At 31.4% G+C, this 20,203-nt stretch overlaps 1 long non-coding RNA gene across 1 annotated transcript in view; it reads left to right on the top strand.

Annotated features, from left to right (window-relative positions):
- The first annotated feature begins 2,111 nt into the window (after positions 1-2,111).
- LOC149543661 (uncharacterized) overlaps positions 2,112-20,203 on the top strand; it is a 71,799-nt gene continuing 53,707 nt past the window's right edge. The window contains exons 1-3 of the long non-coding RNA XR_016355671.1: positions 2,112-2,472; positions 2,569-2,660; positions 3,855-4,007. This is a non-coding gene — a long non-coding RNA (uncharacterized LOC149543661). The remainder of the gene's footprint in view (positions 2,473-2,568; positions 2,661-3,854; positions 4,008-20,203) is intronic.

Here is a 20,203-nt window from a genome sequence, read left to right as displayed (position 1 = left end):
GATTGTAACTAAGGTGACACCTTCCAAATGGATTTTTTTCACATTAAATATTTTTTCCTTTATATTGTCTTCGACAACTTCTTGAACTTAAGCTTCAATATTTGTCCCTTTTATCAAGTTCATTGACCTTGATACAAGAATATTTCCCATCCAGTTCTTGACATGACATATCTAGATCCATTTGGACCTTGGTTACTATTTGAGGCCCTTATAAAGTTTACTTATGATGTTGTTAGTGTGTCTTGCACATTTTCTTCACAAATTCTTATCAAATCAATCCCCTTTAATACTACTAAAATATTAGTGATGCCATCTTTCTCCCAATTTTTCAACTTGACATAGATTTTAGACTTTATGTCTACTTCATCATTATATTGCCTCTTCATAAGAGATACTCTAAATCTCTCAAAGTCTCCAAACATTATTCTAATTATTTTGATGAATTTATTAGGTACCAAATATGTGACTCTCCTTTTGACATTATCATGATTGTAACTAAGGAGTCATCTTCCAAATGGATTTTTTTCACATTAAATTGGTTTTTTCCTTGGCTAGGCAATCCACTTGAAATTTGGCTTCATTGTTTTATGCTTGTGTCAAGTTCCTTTCCCATTCTATAAGAATGTTTTCTATCTAGTCCTTGGTGACATATCCAACTCCACTTGGACCTTGGTTACCCCGTGAGGTCCTATTTAAAGTTTACTTTCATCATGTCTTTCTCTAAGAGAACACCATTGTAGATTCCACCCATTTTTGGAAAAGGGTTATCCCTTGAAAAAAATTAAATAGGCCAATAGATACATAAAAATATTTAAAATTTATTTTTAAATTTAGTAGTTGTGAATGAATATCTTTAATATAAATTTCAAAAAATTGAAAATATTAATGATGTAAAAAATGATCAAATTATCACGATGTTGAAAATCAATTATCTCATGATTATCATAAAAATAATCTAAATCAAATACTTAATTTCATACAATACTTTGATCCATTATTTGGCCCATAATGATCCACAATCATTTATACACATAATATCTTATGTCTAAGGGATTTGAGCTATATTATTTTAACTTTCATAGGCTAATTTAATAGAAAGTATTACACTTTTTATAATCTTATTATATGTAATTAGTTTATTAATTTGCTAATATAAATATTTAGTGTGAATGAATACTCAATATCTTCTAAAATATTAAAAACTTAAAATTCAATTATCACTTATCATTTATACATTTAAAATAATTATCACAAACTTGATACTTGTATCTAAGTATTAAAAAAATATGAATAGATGGATCTAAACTTTTATATTAAAGACCAATATTATTCACAATTATCATTAAATATTTTATATTAAATACCTATTTGCTTACCATAGTTAAACTCGTAGTAAAGTCAACATGACCCACAATCATCCTACTTAAAGCTCATTATTCCTAAGTAATTAGAACTCCAATTATATACTAGTCAAACATAATTTTATAATTCTTAGAACTCCTATATTCTATTATTTAAATATATACTTTATAACATTTTTCACTTATAAAAGTATTACACTTTAAAATCTTATACAACAAAGCAGTTCGGTAACTTTCTCATTGTCAAGGCAAGATAAGGAAAAAGGTTGATATTTCCTATTAGAATCCTTCATGCCCACTTACCCCTTTATGCATTCTTTTCACTTCCATCTCCTCTTGAGTTACTATAAAGTGACATATTAGAAAAAAAATCTATTATGTGGGGACCTATGGTCCCCATTCAACACCACTAAGGTCGGTCTTAATGAGATGATCTCCTTTTGTTTTCATTCTCACAAGGCATGGACTAGTCCAAGTACACCCAAATGCTAGGAATTTATTAATTTCTTAATTCACTCACAAATGATTAAAAAACCTATAACCCATCTGTCCTTGCTTGGGATTCGTTAGCATCTTATTTCAGTCCATGATCCTTTGAAAGGAAGCCAGAGGTCCATAATAAATTTCTTGGGTCAATGAATTCAAGTTAGACTATAGGAAAAGGAGATGTCTCCTAGAGATTGGCAGAAGAAGTAGTTGAGGGAACTATCTCAATATCGACCAGTCATTCCTCACCTACCTCTAATTCCACCCCTCATCTAAAGCTTCACACTTTGTCCTTCATCAAATTATTTTCCTGAAATCCCCACACCAAACAGACAAAACACCAACTACCCACAACTACGACGCTCCATCCATGCAGGAGCTCCACCACAATTTCCATTCTCCTTCCCAACGTTCAAAACAACCTTTCTTTTTAAGCTTTATCAGTTTTTTCTTAAGCAAATCTCATTTCCTAAGACCACTTTCTATTTATGGCATCTAACTATTGCTATACTTCAGATATGTTTCCTTCTTTTTGTTGGATTTCTCAACTCCATTCCATGAGAAGACTTCTTTAGCCAGGTGATCATAGAAATATTGGAGTCCTTTGCAGATCAACAATACCCAGGTGGGTATTGTGAAGAATTTTTATTTTGTTCTCTAATGGATTATTTTTGCTTCAGTTTAATGGTAAAGTTCTGATAGAGAATTGGTTGATCTTCAGGTTCAAGGGATGGAGTGCATCAGATCTTTGAGGTTCGGGAAGGAAGATTAATTCCTGACTTGTCAAGTTTCTTGCTCAAATGAGTATTCCACGTAATTCATCGTCCTTTCTTTCATTAGATTCAATATAGTAGAAACTATTTATCACTGACATCCGCAATTCTCTCTAGAATATTACATTTACTATTTATGGAATGTAAACAAACCTATATAGTAATAATAATAAGTTTAGTAAGCCGATCTTCAGGCCATCTGACTATAGAATTATATTTTGAATATTAAGGCTCTACTCCATCTAATGATTTGAATTAAATCTGCAGATTAGAATAAAAATTGCAAAATACAAAATCAGAAGTTGTCATCCATTAGGGTTCTATTTGTATTATAGTTTGTCTATTCCTTATAATCTTCAGTGTGTTATGGGATGGTTTTAACATTATTGTCTTTCCCTCCACGTTATGTTTACTATCTCGTTTATCTTTTATCATTCATGAAAAATCCCCTCTCGGCCAACCATCTCAACAGAAAAAGGAGCTTATAGTAAGAGTGGATAAGAAACTAAATACTTATAAGCAGCATGGTTCTCAGATTAGACACAAAAAAACAAAACAAAAACGCTATTATGTACTATATAGTTCATCGTTATTCCTTACATATTTAGAGTCGGGCATAGAACCTACATCCCATGCTGATAACCTAATTCGAACTATCACTAGAATAAGAATAAGATCAATATATGAGGAAAGGAAAATTAGCTAAATCTTCACTGTTGCAGGGGGTTGGTCACGGGTTCTAGTCTTCTCCGTCCCCATGGTACCGGTGGGTGTGTCGCGCCAGCGCTACCGGTCACGTTAAAAAGTTTACCCAACGCATTTTTTAAAAAAAAAAAAGGAAGGAAAATTAGCTTTCATTGAGTTACCAAATATTGGTATCCAATCCCTCTTACAACTTCAGTAGGCGAGTTCTTCAAGAGGGAATCAAAATCACTGTTCAGTATAATATTCTATCGGATCTAATGAATTATAAAATATATATTAATTCTAATAACCATTTTGAAAGTGGGGGGTTGTCAAGAGCTTTTAAAAAGATGAAATTAAGTAGTTGGGACGTTGCTGATACATATTGGGTTAGTTATCTGTATCTTACATATTGTTCATTAATTGGTAATTAATTTTGATATTTTTTCATTAAATTGAAATATAATTATAAAGATTAAATCCCACTTTACAATTAGGTCATTTAATTGTAAGTAGTGCACCAAAATTTGGAAAATTGTATTTGTAACAGGTGGACAGAGTTAAGGGAAATACTCATTTGAACAATGAACTTGGCATTTGAGGTGTGAAGTGAGATGAAGAACATAGAGTTTGTAATTACAAAGTGAAGTGTAGCAGCTTCAATATGGCAACGAAAGGAATTCAAGTTCAGCAAGGGAAACAAGTACGTGAATCTCTTCCCTCAATAAGATGTGCTTTAAAGAATAAATGGTTCATGTAAGCAAACACTTTTTATTTCTGCCATCCATTTTTTGGTTGTTATTATTTGTTGGAGTTGGAAATGATGAAAATGATACAAGATCTCAAGGCATTTCTGAATTGCATTGTAGGTTAATTGAATTATAATTTATTGGTGTACGTACAAACAAACTCTGAATAAATTAATGTGTTTTATTTTAACTGTACATTTCAAAATATGGTACAGAGATACCAAATTTTTTTTTAAACAATAATTTTTCTATAAAAAATATATGAACAGCAGTTCATAGTGAAATGAGAATTGTCACATAAGAAGAAAACGATTTCCAACTATCTCACACCCTGAAAATTAGTTAAAGACAGACAGTAGATCTGCCAAAGCTTTAAAAAATAAAAAAGAATTCAGAACATAATAGATCTCTCAAAGAAAAATTAAAAAACAATCAAAATACCAACATGGCTCCAATACAAACCCGTACATAAATACCAAAGACATTAATGTAAGCTAAAGCTGAAACATGAATCTGATGATTACTCCTTAACCGTACATTGAAAAATAGTCTGCAGTTGAATTGAAACTCTGATTATTACTCTTTAACCGGAACTACCCAGCTACAATGTTGACTACAGGTTTCATTATATGGAAGTAATGGTAGTTGGTTCTATTGATCTTCCCATTTTTTGTCAAGGGTCTGACTGTTATTGTTCAGTTTGGTGGGTTACTGTTATAATCTGGTTGATATTTTCTTTAATATTGCTTTTCGAGACTTTAATTTCAAATTTAGGTTAGGTTAAACACCACATACTTGATTACTTGTTTTTTTTGGGGGGTAAAAGTATTAATAGTTAGTATTGATTAATTTTCCTTAAACTTAATTTGTTACTGATTGTGTAATGTTCAAGAAATAAAAGAAATTATATATAGACTAATAAAATAATATTTAATAAGAGACAATTTTATATAATAAAATTGTTGATATTGTGTGAAGAAAATATCTATTAAACAAAGTTTTAGTATCTTAATATAAATAAATTACAATCTTTAAAAACTTGTTTATTACAAATTAATTATCTATTTAAGATCATATATATAAGGTTCAACAACCCACGTTTATAGAAATTACAAGTCTTGAGAGGGTACATTTTGAGGACCAATAAAAGGACCAGGACAGAGATCTTTATAAGAGTTTTACATTTCCTTTTGAAATTCAAATTACCCCAAAAGACATTTTTGGCATACTAGTCGTAGTTTCGATGAGGTCAAGGAGGAAACTGAATGAAACCGAAGTAGGGTTCCACATACAACTTCATATGAAAAGAGTTTCCAAGCAGTTAACTACAATAGAGCATAAAGCTTACATTTCCATTTTCAGCAAGCATGACTACCAAGGAGTGACTTTTAACCATTGCCAATTGATCAACTTGATTGACATTGAACATTTTCTTGAAGATATCTTTCATTATTACTATAACAAATCGAAGATATCTTTGAAGAATTGAATAGCTTTTTCATGAATAATTTTAACCCAAATCTTGAGCATAGTAACTAAGGGAGCATCAAATTTATAAATTAATCTATTATTTCAAATGGAGGTTGTGGAGTAGCTTAAGTCATGCCTAGGTTGTCGGTCATATCATATTGGTTTTTAGGAGTGGATCTTAGCTAACATCATACTATGGGTTTTAATTAGTCAGATTAGATTTTGTATCTAGATTGATATTTTTCAAAGTATATTTCCATCCAAGGTCTAGATGATCCTTTTGGCAATAAAGTGGAAATCTTAGGACTCACCTTTATTGTTAGTTTGATTTAAATTGAATGCAATGGAATCAAGAAGTGGTGATAAAGTTTTTCTTGTAACCCTCTTCAATTAAAAGGAAAGTTGGTTCTATCATTCCTTACATGGAAATCAAATAAGGGACTATGTATAAACATGACTAGTTAAAAGAATTTTACTAGCTATTTGAATTCTACCAACCATAGAGAAGAACACATTTTTTAAATTCATAACTAATTTAACTTAATAGTATAAATGAACTGGGTTCATAGTGAGGTTATCATGTTTGATTTCACATTAGTTAGTAAGGATTCATGGGTTAAGGTTGGTTTTATTTATGGAAAAAAAAAATTGTGGAGAACTAGTAAGGACATATTTGGCTTGGTAGTAAAAGTCAAGAACATTCTAGCATTCAAAACTTTGTTAGCATACTTTTGAATGTAAACATGTTATCACCTTGATAGTTTGGGATTGATAAAAAGTATGTTGCTAGGAAGATTAATGTTTTTAAGAGGTAGTTGTATAGAGAATTCTAGGCTGAGTGTCTGTGAGCATCATAAGCAAAGAAAAATAGAAAAGTGACAAGGAGGTAGCCATGGAAAGTGAACTATTATAATAATTCATGAGGAAAATGATCCATTTATAATAATCCCATATTAGTATCTTGAAGAGTGTCTTGATTTGGTTGATGATTATACTCAGGAAGGGTATAACTAAGTTAGCATTTTAATGGTCAAAGGTCACTTTATTCTATCATATACTTCTTTTAAGTTTGACATGATGAGAAGGACATGCTAGGTATATGTTTATCTCACTTATTAGTCTTCAAAACAAAGACCAAATTTTACAAACTAAAAAGCTAACTACAATCAATTATTTATCTAGATCTAGTATTGCAAGTGATATAACTTTGATTCTAATGCCCAAAGTTTTGGTATACTATTACTAGAAATATTTATGGCATCTATGGTTCTTTATGAATCAATATATTCTTCATAATTTCCTTTGATAATGAGCTTAACGATACCCTATTTGATCACTAGCTCCAAAGTGCACAAGTATACTACAATCGCATACGAAAATGTGTTCATAAGCCATCATAATTGAAAACTCAAAATGGTTATTAGAATTGTGCACAAAAAAAACTACTCTTAAAATAGTACAATTGAAAACTTCAGTTAGATTTTTTTTGTAAAAGAAACAAAATTCAAGAGAGACAATACCAAAAATAGATTCTAATTAATGATCAAGAAATGTAATTTTTATGTTTATTAAAATGAACTTCATTGAAGATGGAGTTTAATCAATGTCAATTGTCTCTATTAAAGATAATGAACCTCTATATTAGCTCCCTATTTTATCAAAACTTATTTTGTTCTTCTAAATATGATGTTATGCATCCTTGGGATTCAATTTATATTAGGTTATTTTATCTTTAGTCACCATAATATGCTAGTTTATATTTTATTCTTATAAAGCTATTTACAATTTTAATTACTTATAAATTATATTCTTTTCTTTCATATATTTCTTAAACTCGTATTTAAAGTCAAATTTCTCCTTAAATATTTTTTTTATATCTTAGAAGTACTCTAAAAATATAACCTTTGACTTTGGCATATATTTTTCTACTAGCATCTCATTCTCTAGTGTTTTCTAGCTTTTAAGATTTAATGTTCATAAATGCATCTCAAAATCTCTATGAAATCAATTAGTAGAGTTATTTGTGTGTTCACATTCATTATCTTTCTTCAAACATGTAAGATCCAACTTTCTTTCTTTATTTAAAATCTAGAACATTTTGATCTTTCCTAATTTTTCTATTTTTATAAAGTTTAATTTCTAGTCTCTCATAACATCATATAAGTCATATTTGTATGTATATTATGTTTTAAGGTATTAGTTGTGTTCAATTGTGATAACATAAAAATAATAAAACAAAACTTATTTCATCTTTTTAAAGGAAAACTTAATTTTAATAATTGAAACAATATTTCTAATTTCTTTAAAAAAATAAAATATGATTTTCTACACCAAGAGATGGTTGTTATCTTGAAGATTGTGTTGGGGGGGGGGGGGGGGGGTCTTTAAGATGAATTAATTGTACATTGTAGGATCAATTGTAATAGCACCAACTGTTTCAAGATTCTAATTTTTTTCTTTGAGAAATAAGAATATTAATACCTTACCTCATGGACATTTCCTAGATAAAATGCTAATGTTTTACCACATAGATCTAAGTTTTATCAATTGTTCCATTTTATTTTCTCTCATTAATACTTTCAAACTGATTTTTGCCACATGCTTTAATATTTTGAGATTTATGTTTTTTCTTCCTTAACAAATGGTTTCGAAGTGATTATTTTTGTAGAGATTGCTTTAGGATTCAGTGTTGAATTTACAACATAAAATGGAAACAATTTCCAGTCTAGGGTTCAAGGTGAAGAAATTCAATATACCTTAATTAGTTAGTGTAGTCAAGATTACACAAGAAATTAGTTGGAAAGTGTTTAGTGGTGAAATGGAAGTGTTAGATAGGACAAGGCCTCCATTTTACACTAACATTGAACACAAGAGAAAGAGGGGCTTCCAAACATAACTCTCAATATAACTAAAGTTAGATCAGAAAAACCCAAAGGGATAGAAGGATATAAATGCAAAACTTGAATTACATCAAGTAAGTATGCAAGAAAAGTCCTCTTCTACATGCAATGTAAAGTTTTATTAAGGATGTGTAATTGTAAATGTAAGAATGGGCTAATTGATTAAATGAGAAGAGTAATATAGATCTAAGTGCTAAATATATGCAATCATCCTAATTAAGATATAAAAATAGCTCTAGACTAAAAATTTAAATGAATGAAAAAGTAATCACCTTGAAATGTGTAGAGGAATATACCTTTTCACTCTAAAAAAATCTGATCTAAACTTGTGATGGAACTTCTGGTTGTAGATTCATAATCAAAATAGAAAACCCATAAAATATTATTTTTCTCAAGGCCTCAAGAGGATGTCAACCTATTACAACATATTTTGGATGCTTTACAAAGAAGTCACTGTGTTGTTGGGACATAATAGAAATATTGACCCAACTTCTTTAGAATTTTTTTAGTGAGTAGTTTCTAGATCTGTGATCACAACTTGGCTATCCTACACTTTCACATAGTAAAAAATAGTTTTTTTTTTGGTTTGATGAGGACTCCTGTGGTGAAGCCCTAGATTAAGGAATCAACCTTGAAATTGAGATGATAATATATTGATAAAGGAAATGATAAAATGTAGTAGGACTCAATTTATCAAATGAAATATAAAATTGCTTTTATAGAATACAATTGAATTTGATATATAATCGAGTATGGAAATGTAATAGCCTTGACTCAAAGAAAACAAAAGGAAAGAAAAGAAGCCAAAACCTCATGAATATGAATGTATGTGACAATGAAATGATAAATGATGCAATAACTTGAGTGATTTAGAATGATGGATCTCCTCCTTAGAAGTCAAATTCCACTACCACCTTGAAGGAAGAAGCTTGATGTAAGAAGAAAATGCTTGAACTTGAAGAATGCTTGAACATGCTTGCTTGAAGTCTTGTTAATGCATGTATGATTTCTCTTGATGATAAAATTTTGTTTGTGTGAATTTTTTTTTGCTAAGCCTCCTTATATACTAGTATTCAAGAAAAAAAAAAAAAGTAGGCTTACTCGAGAGTGAGAGTAAATAATTGGCAAACCCGATACACTTTGGACTCTATAATCAAAATTCCTCAAGGAAGAGGTCAACCTAGGTCAACTGCTTCCTGTAAAAGGTCAACCTATGCTTACCTATTCCCAAGGGGATCCTGGAAAGGGGTCTAGGAGGCCTCAGAGAAGGTGTGGAAAGAATTGGGAGGAAGAAAAACTAGTGGAAGATATGAAAAAAAATGTGATAAAATAACACCTAAAGGACCATGTTAGAAGATGAGAGATTATCTATAAATTTGAGAGAGACAGAGAGAGACCAAAACCATATTAAGGAGGGCTAAAAGGTCTCAAAATTAAGTTTGTCCATTTTAAGGAGGTATGTTTAGCCCCTAATTTAGCGATAATATGAGGAAAGTCATACACTTAGTAAAGGAAGAAGGAGAAGTGAGGAGGAAATATTATCACAATGAGATAGAACGTCACCAAGTTTAGGGACACAAGCTCCAAAACTTATGATCCTAACTCTATTACCATGTATATGAGCACAAAAACAAAGAAAAAGAAAATAAATAAAAGGAAAGAAAATATGTATATATTCAAAAAGGGGTTAGTACTAAAACTTAAATCAACTAGTGAAAGATACCTTAGATCTGAAGAAATGTCTTAGCCACCAATATCATATTTGAAAGGTTGTTACAAAGCATAAGAAATCACATGGGAAATACAAGAGCACCATAAAGGATTGTATTCCTCTTGATTCTATCCTATTAGCATGAAAACATAAAGAGAGAAGAGAAGGCTTGATTATCTTTCCTATTAAGGTTTGTGTTCTTTACTCAGAATCACAAAAACAAAAACCAAAAAAGTAGGATCTATTGGAAGTCTTATTGGAAAATTAAGATACTGAGAGGGGTGGATGAATTAGGATCAATAGAACTTTTAACCTTTAAAACAATATGACCACATTCACTACATTTTCCATCTCATATCTAGATTATGCATAACATTTAACTTCACATGGTCTAATAGATCTTTAACTATGAATCACATCCTTCCTAAAAATATAAACACATAACATGAAGATTTTGGTTACCCAGAAACCTCCAAGGTGAAGGTAAAATTGGATGAGGATGACATCAACAAATCTTCACTACTATAGTGAAAAAGTTAGCCTCTTAGGACTACAATTTTGATCACTTCTGGTGATCTACCATGTGAGGGGTATGCCCTGTTAAGAGCTTTACAAAGACTTCTAGGTCTACCTTGATTAAAGAATTTAACACTTAAAATGAAGTAAGGAGTATGTTAAGAGATTTACATAGGCATGTTAGGACCACTATATTAAGAGATTTATCCTGATTCAATCCACCAAAACTAATTTAGTACCTAATTTTTTGTTCTACACTTACAATTCTTATTACAAATCTCCTCCTTCCAATCTATGATCTAATCCCATATTTAATATATCTTTAATCTATCCTTCACTTCTTCACTAGGTTGCTAACTTTATTGCTTCACAATTTTCTCTTGCATCTTCCAAACCCTAACTCCACACAATACTTCACTTCCTTTCTCTTCTTTTTTCATACACTATATAAAATAGAGTTTGGATCTTCCCTTTTAAACACATCTATAGATTCTTCAAGAATAAGATCAATGATCTAGATGTTTCCCTTTTTTTTCCTCTTTATCTGATTGGTTGTCCTTCCTTCATAGGGATCAATGATCCACATCAAAATACATAAAAACCTTTGTAACAAACTCTACGATCATTAAATGCTATTTACATGTCACCTCAATTGGTTCACCTCAAAGTTTGTACCATTTATTTTGTTCACTTTTTGTTACTTAGCACATACTATCTCTGATGCTTAGTCATAATTATTCTTTGAGATATTAATCTTCCTTAACTAATTTGGCTCCTTCTATATGCTCTATCTTCTTGGTATTTATTGAACTTGTCTTATATGGAAGTACTCAGCAACCAAAGGGTTGCTTGGCTCCTATAGATCTTAGCATACACATAATTATTTACAAGTCTTTACAAATAAATGACTCAACCTATATAGAGTAACTTGATCACAGTAATGACCGACTGACTCTATCTTATAAATGACTAAGTGTTTGACACTAATAGACAAAAAAAACTTAGAGATATTGAAACAATCTCCCCCTTTGACATTAGTGGAAAAACACATTGTCATAATTACATCATTACAATATAAAAATGATACTACTCCCCTTGTGCCTATGACTCGACCTGTATCTGGGACTTCAAATCCTTCTTTTACAACACAATATACAATATATATTTTACATGACTCAAAATAGTCTTATGTAGCTTGTCATACCTTTGTTCAAACTTTTTATTTTCATCTGAGCTCTACATTGATGATTATTTCATTTTAATCTAATTTTTACATTTGATCTCGTTTGATTATTTCTTTCTTCTCTACATTTGATTATTTCTTTCTAATCTATCCCCCTTGATTTTGACACTTATGTTTGCTACTAGGGTTGAGTAGATGGAATCAAACCATATTTGTCAATGAATGGTTGATTAGTTTCAATGATCATGGAAAGAACATGATGAAACACTTTCCTTTGTTGTTGCTCTTTTCACATCTCCTCTTGTTGTTTCTTTCTTGCCAGAATGTCTTGCAAGATGACAGTTTGCTCAAATGTGAGATTCTTCAAATACCAATCTAGAATTTTATTAACTTCATCTAAGGTAATAGTATTACTTGGAGAACTAGTCTTCTTCTTCTTCCATTTGCCTTCATTAGAGTTTTGTTGCTAGGCATAGCTAGGGCCAAAGCAGGTGAAGGGGTTTTACCACTCAGTCTAACTTTTGTATCAGTGCCAGAAACAATAATAATAGCAATCAGTGTGACTTGATTAGTAGGGGTTTGCACCTAATGTACAGATGTGAGATCTGACATTTTTGGGAGTGGAGTGTGAACTAGTACACTTGGCATTGTCTATAAACATTTGATCTTATCATCTTCTTTTTCTTTTTTCTTTTTTTTTTTCTATACTATCTCCTTATTTCCCTCATCTAGAGGCCCTGAGACTTGTGGTCCTTCTTGACCTGTAGTAGATAGGACTACATTTAATTCCTTGTCTTGCTCCTTTTGTTCTACCTCATTTTTTGGTTCCTGGGCTTCTATTACCAATCTTTTGGTCTGTGAGGCTTGTTGGAGTTGATGCTCAATCTATTTTACTTATTCATTAAAATCAAAAACTTGTATTTGTATCTAGATTGTCTTGGGACAGTCCTTTATTTGTTAAATCATAGGAGTTTCAGGTGTGATGGCATGAATAGGGGATATATTGCCTTATGGACTCGACACACCTGTATCTTCTTCATCACTTTGATCATCTTCAATAGTTGCAGTATCTTGTTCTTTCTCCTATTCAAATCCTTTACCCTTATTAGTGTCTCATGTAGTTATTCCAAAAATGCTCTTCCACAATAATTCATTTTTTTGTACAATAGCCTCAACTTTATTTTGTAAAATCATAAATGTTTTATATTTAGGAACAAATCTATTCCTATACTTTTCCAAAATTATTGTCTTTTATTTAGGTGTAAGCTTGGGCATTATTTTAGTTAATATGTCTTCTCTTATTTACTTTTCAATTATTTTTTATGTTGCCACTTGGCGTCAATTCTATTATACAATTCAATAAGAATCTTATTTTCCATCTCTATAGGTGCTAGCTTATACTTAGCCATTATCTCTAACATGGCCTCTCCTATCTTAGCTTTGTCAAAAACACTTAATGTTCCTTACTTGATAAATTTGAAACCTGATACACTTGCAGATTTTCTAATGTTGTCACATACCTCGTAAATAGTAATAGGCTTAGTATGCACAATGACTCGATAATGATCTGGTTCATCAGATTCAGTCCTCTTTGCATCTTCATCTTCAACACATTCTCTGTGCTTTGAATTTTCTCCTATTTTTCTTAACCTTGGTGACTAGAAATTTTCCTTTTACTGCACTTATGCCACTAGGTTTTAATTCTTTACAACACCTTTTTCAATGGTGGCTTAGCACTAGCTATTGATGATGCCCTAGTTTTCGATCTTAGTAGTGCAAGAGGAGAGAGGGGATTGGATGTTACCTTCTTTACATCCTTTCTCACCTTAGGGTCAATTATTTTGACTATTTTTTCCTTCTTAACTAGTGGGGTGATAAGTGTTAGGGCTTTACCATGTTTCTCTGCACTCTCTTCCTCTTCCTCTACATCACCTTCACTTTCTTGGTCCTCTCCAAATCCTTTTGTAATCATCAAAGGTTATTTACCTTTAGTTTTTGTGCCTAGGTTCTCTTCGAGCTCTTCAATCATTTTCTTTATCTTCTTTTTAGTAGAAGCAATCTTAATATCCACAATTATTCTTGTTTTTGCTTCTTCTTATTTGCCAAAGGGCTCAGCCTTTGCATCAACTTTTTCATTGAGTAGTGTAGTAATTGTTGCACTAACATCATCAATATCAATTTCATATCCAAAAGGTTTAATCTAGGCTATCCTTGGCTTAACTACCTATACATAGGGGTAGTTAGTATTGTCATGCCCAAAAAAATTTCAAAACAAAAACACACCAATTTTTTTTTTTTTTTTTTCTGAGATACTAATAATTAAACCCACTAAGTTGATAGTTTTAAATTAGTTTAAAACACATGTACATTGCAAGACGTTCAATGCCTTTCCCTTAACAGTGTCCTGACAATATCATAAAAGTTTATGACCAATGGTTATGAATAGATCATTAAAATTGAGCATTCGTTATTACTTTACTTTTAAACAAATATACAATTTCGTTTATATTAACTTTTAAATTAAAACTAATTATTTTTCTAAAGATAAATACTAATATTTATTAAATCTAATATAACAACATTTATCAAATTCAGGCTAATATTATCTAATCAATATAGTTAATTAAATCATAAATAATAATTCTACATTATTTTAAATCAATCCATCTTCTTTATACTTACCCCATAATACCAAACAATAATCTTAGAAGTCTTAACCAAATAATACAACCAATAACAAAGTTAATTAATTTTCAAATGTATTCTAACACTATTATAAATCTAACATTAATGATCCAAAACACATATAGTAAATACCTTTTTACTAAAAATTAATATGATTAACAACATATCCTAACTAGATCTAACTATCTCCAAGACTTAATACAAATTAATTAATAGAAATTAAATAAATAAGTTACTAAAATAAGAAACTACTAAAAAAAAATTTAAACTCACCTATACTAATTCCTTCTTCCCTAAACATGCAAATCTATTCTCAACCTTCAAACTAATATTAAACCTAAACTTTCTACCACTTACCAAAAATTCCTACCAATAAAAAAAACATTAACTAAATTACAATCTACAATTATTCTCTTTTCTAACAACAAAGCTTAACTATACTAACTGAATTGTATTTATTCCTAGCTCACTAACTAGTTATATCACCCTCTTATCAAAAAAGAACATATTTAATAAAGGCTCTGCTACCATTATACATTATTCTAACTTATTTCTCTTAATTATCTTAAGTAAATCTACTCCTAACCTTATAGCAAGAACATTTGTTAATAACCAACCTACACTACCCCACTACCAAACTTTATAAACACACCATCAACAATTTCATCCCAAATCGCTGGATGGTGGAGAGTCTTAGGTGGCACGTGAATGGGTAAGGATGGGACACATCCTCCTTGGGACGCTCACCCTTTGGACCTCAATGTGGAGGTGCCTGAACAGATTCAAAGTAATGTAGATAGCATTATTACCCCATCAAATCAAAAGTCACAACATTTACTTATGAACAAGATATGTGTTGGATACAAAAGCCGTAGGATGTGATTTCTCTGCGCATTAATTGGAGGAGAGGAAATTGATGTTTAAAATTTGATTTTTCCAGCTGTACATAGTTAAGGTGGTGTAGAAAGTTACGTATCTAATGGTAAAGGGAGGGGTTGGAAAACGTAGTACACTGGTAGTAGCGATTACTCTCCTTCCCAAGTCGGAAGAACATATTCACAAATTCCCAAGTTGTGTGCACGGAATTAGGGTCGTGACCAAGCAGGGTGCTGAGTTGAGGTGATAGGCAATTTCAACGCCTAGCTCTAGGATACGATTTCTATGTGGTACCATTTCTAGGTTATGATAGTGTAGGGGTGAATTTTATAAACTTATTTATTCTTAATTCATTCATTTATTTATTTAAATACTTCCATTTATCTTTTTTAAGACGTCCTTTTTATGTTGACTTTGCTCACGGGTTTCTTCTCCTAATATCAAAATTTGAAGATGACATATTTTTATATCTATTACTACTATATATTGTTCAATCATTTTATTATTTTAATAGTGTCCTATTAACAAGATTCTAAGTATATTCTTGCTGAATAAAATATTAGACTATAATAGGCATCCATTATATTTCTCATTCCAATACAAATTCCAGAGAGGTAATATACATCTACAACAAGTTTCACTAAGAGTTTTATTGCATTTCCTCCTGTTCTCCGTTTGATAGGATATGAGTGTGGATTTGAATTTGGCTTAACTGGGCTATCCTTTTTTTATAAGATTATCGGTTCTATTGATGCTACTTGTAATAGTAGTAAATAAAACTAGAATCTAAAAAAACTTCCCATGCTATTGGTTTGATATATTACATCAACTTTATAGCTTACATTTGATCATGTTCCATTTCAAAATTTTACTGAAGTATTCATTATAATGAAACCTTGATGAAAATTTATATCAACTAGCTTCTTCCCTGAGCAATCACAATTGAATGCCTCTTAAATTTGTTATTCTAAAATATAATCATGACTATTTCTTAACATGAAACTATATCATATATGAAAGAGAAGATAATCAACTTCCTTTATTCGAGTAAAGCACATAAAGATAGAGTCTTACAATGTATTCAATAAGAGAACCTCCAAATTCTTTTCTCTGCCCATGAACCCATACATCACAGTGGTATATACAAATGGAGATTTTCTTTTATAGCTCAACACACAAAGCAAAAAGAGTAGGAACTATACTCTTACAAATACAACATTTGATGCTGTGAGAAAATAATATCTCCTTCCAAACAAAAGACATATCCCTTCTTCTCTACTATGCAATCATTCATTTCAACTACACGAACAATATGGAGAGTTCACCTTTACAATTACAAAGCAAAATGACAAGTTTTATCTTCATGCAACGGCCATAAGATGATCATTCCAAGCTTGTTCCATTGCTCCCTTGAGCACAAAATCTGTAAATGCATCACAAATTTTAAAAAAACAAGGACCACGGGTGCTTTCCACCTAACCATAGGCCTCCATAGAGACCACCCCCGCGCTAGGGGAACAAGGCTCGAACCAGGTTACACACATACATCACAAAATTTTGCATGAAGACACAACACAAAACACAATCAACACCCTTTCATGGCTTGCACAATGATTCACCATTGGAATCATAAAACGTTGGGTGAAGGTGGGCTCTTCAAGGAGGAGAAATTAATAAATATCATATTGCCAATACATTTTGCTTCTCAAGGCCACCACAACATAAACAACATATTACCACTGCATTGCCTCTCAACGCCTTCAAAACAACCATCTTCTCCTCATCCACCAAACCTCTTTGTTCCTCCCAAACAACAAGATTCATGGCCATGAAGGAGCCCATGCTCCATAATAACAACCTCATCATGAGGTAAAAACAAAATTTTCTTTCTCACCTGCAATGTCAAGCCCAACTTATGCCCTTCACCCAAGGCTTCTCTTCCCTCCCAAGGGTGAGTGAAGCCTTCACACCCATAATCACAATCAACACTCAGATTCAACAATAACAAAACAAATGAAGAACAACAAAACCAAGAAAGGATCTCCAAAAGCACAAAACACATTCACTTTCCATTCCAACAAAAACAAAACCAAGAAGGTGAACCAAGAATTTTATAAGAACATCACACATTGTCACATTGTCACAATAAATAATCAATGATAATAATGCAACAATAACACCACACTTTCACACAATACCCAAAATTCCATATCATAAGATTTACAATGCAAATGCATACTTTATTAATGAACTCTCACACTTGCAGATTTGTTTAACCATGCTAAAAGCAAGAATGAGAAAGAAACAAGTTTTGAGACACCAACCTTGGTCCAAGCTATGGTAAGGATAGTTGTAGTAGAGCTCCCTTAATCTCCCTCCAAAACCTAATAGTCTCTAAAATTAGAGAGTTGGTAGACACCCCACTAGTTGGCCAAGACCCTCTAATAAAGCCTTCCTACTAGCTATTTTTAGCAAAAGACACTAAACCACCTCTTCTTACAAACTTGTCTCCCCTAACTTTTCTATTTTTTTGACTTAGTGGGACATAGATAAGACAACTCCAAATTCGAATTGATGGAAGAATGCATGGGTAAAGGGGCTCCCTGGGCTATCTAGGCACTCACATGATCAAAATTAGGTCCCTGACATGATGCACTATCATATGGGTAACTTATTTTCACCTAAAAGACACTTAGGGACCACCTAATGACCCCTAAAAACCCTAGCCAAGTCAAAATTCGAATTTCCTTTGATTGAGACTCCTCATAGCATTTTTCTATGTGAAGTTAACTTGGGTTCTTCATCGGGGTTAGGTTTAGGTTAGGTTACTTCTTGAAAAACCTCACAAGGACAACACAAGTGTCAAGTGATACACACAAAACATCACATCACATTAAAATGACTTATTTTACAATAATAAATGAACTAGGCTATGTCATGTTTGTAGTAGTTTGAGCCTTAATTCCCCTTTAAACCCATGGTCAAATTCTTGCACACTAAACTCAAGCATCAGTAGTCCAAGAAAATCATGTAATTAATAAGTACATAAGTGAAATAATCATTATCTCATTCAACATTAGACTTGCATATATTTCATCATCTCAATTTAACTTTCCCTTTCTCAATCATTTCAAAATATAACCTTCAAAATATTAAAATATCAAAACTTACATATCACATTTCGACATTTGAATTCCATACCTCATTATTTTTAATTAAATTACTTTTTCTAATAATTTCCATGTAAAATGCTCAAAATACTATAACATCAAACATAACATGGTAAATTTAATATTCTAAATAACTTCATAGTCTATTTTTATCATTGCAACAAGATGTTGACTCCACAACTATTGAATCCCTAGGTATGCGGGTTAGGTCTCAATGCATAACCAAATTTATCTTTTAACTCTAATTTCCACTGTAACATTACCTTCTTACATTACAAGCATTTCTACCATTCAATTTCTATTAAAGCAATGTCAATAGCTTAAAACATGAATAGAATCATTAAATGCATCAATTAGGTCATAATATGCAGAAGTAATTGTGAAGCATCAAAATGCAGATATTAAAATGACATAACCCTACAGTCTCAAAAGTGTATCAAAACATAGGATTAAAATCATCGTAATGCAATTATCTCATTGGTACTATGATGGATTGGGTGAGGCCTCACAAGTATCAACTAGAAAACACACATCATTGTAATACTTTTCAACTAAGCATGCAGGAATCCTCATCCTTTTCCTCATTTTCTGTTTGAACTCATCAAAATATCCATCTACAATATTCTCAAAATGGTCTCCCAAATTAGTTATATAGTCACTTATCTACCTTGTAGGAGGTTTATCTTGTTCCCATACAACGTTTCCAATAGTAGGAAAGTAATTTTGAGCATAAAAGAAAATGCACATAATCAATGATCCAAACAAACACAATGAATTATTTTATTTCCTAATTAATAACAGTTTCTCTTCTATTTTTAAGTATTGAATCTTGACAAGATTGTATTCATGATCTTTAATTACACTCTTCCAAGCTCGATCGACTGGTAGAATTTATGTGAAATTGCTCTCACTACAGACTCAACCAATGGATTAGTGATGGTTGAAATAGACATGTCATGTATAGTCCACTCAACCTTGGTATTTTCCTTTATAGCTTCTTTACTCTGGAAATGCATTGTCTTCTTTTTGTTAGATGTTGGATAACTGGTGAGAGTATGAATCATATTCTGTGTAATCTTGATCAACCCACTCTCTAGCCATAACTCCATATCATGAATTTGGCTCAACACAACCTTGATCTATCAATTTTGAAGTTTCTTGGAAAATTTAGGGCATATGTTAGCCCTTTCTTCTCAACAATCTTGAATTCATCCTTTAGTACTCCATCACACAATTTATGATATGTCACACAAATTTCATAATCTCTAGCTTCACCAATTTTACACATATAATTTCTCTATACATTGTGGATCTTAATAACCTTAGGTGGTATCGATGATAACACATTCATTAAATTTCCTTTCATAGCAATTTTAGGAATAGCATGGTATTTAGGTGGAGGACAAGTGTCACTCTTCACCAATTGAACATTTCTAACCTCTTCTCCTTGATTTTTCACTATTGATGATGATGATGATGATGTCATTTTGCATTAGGGTTTTGACATTTTTCTTTCTAAACAACTCGATCACACTTCAACAACAAATTCGCTTTCAATCACCTTAATTTTTTTCACAAATTACTCTGGACTCTCAAAACCTAATTGAAAGGTGTGTAAAATGCCTTCAAATTTTTGATA

This window comes from Cupressus sempervirens, chromosome 8 (genome assembly GCF_028749045.1).
Source record: "Cupressus sempervirens isolate cs-2001-9-10 chromosome 8, ASM2874904v1, whole genome shotgun sequence".
NCBI classification, from domain to species: Eukaryota; Viridiplantae; Streptophyta; class Pinopsida; order Cupressales; family Cupressaceae; genus Cupressus; species Cupressus sempervirens.
The sequence above is the reverse complement of the archived record's forward strand: the minus strand, read 5'-3'. Positions and strand labels throughout refer to the sequence as shown.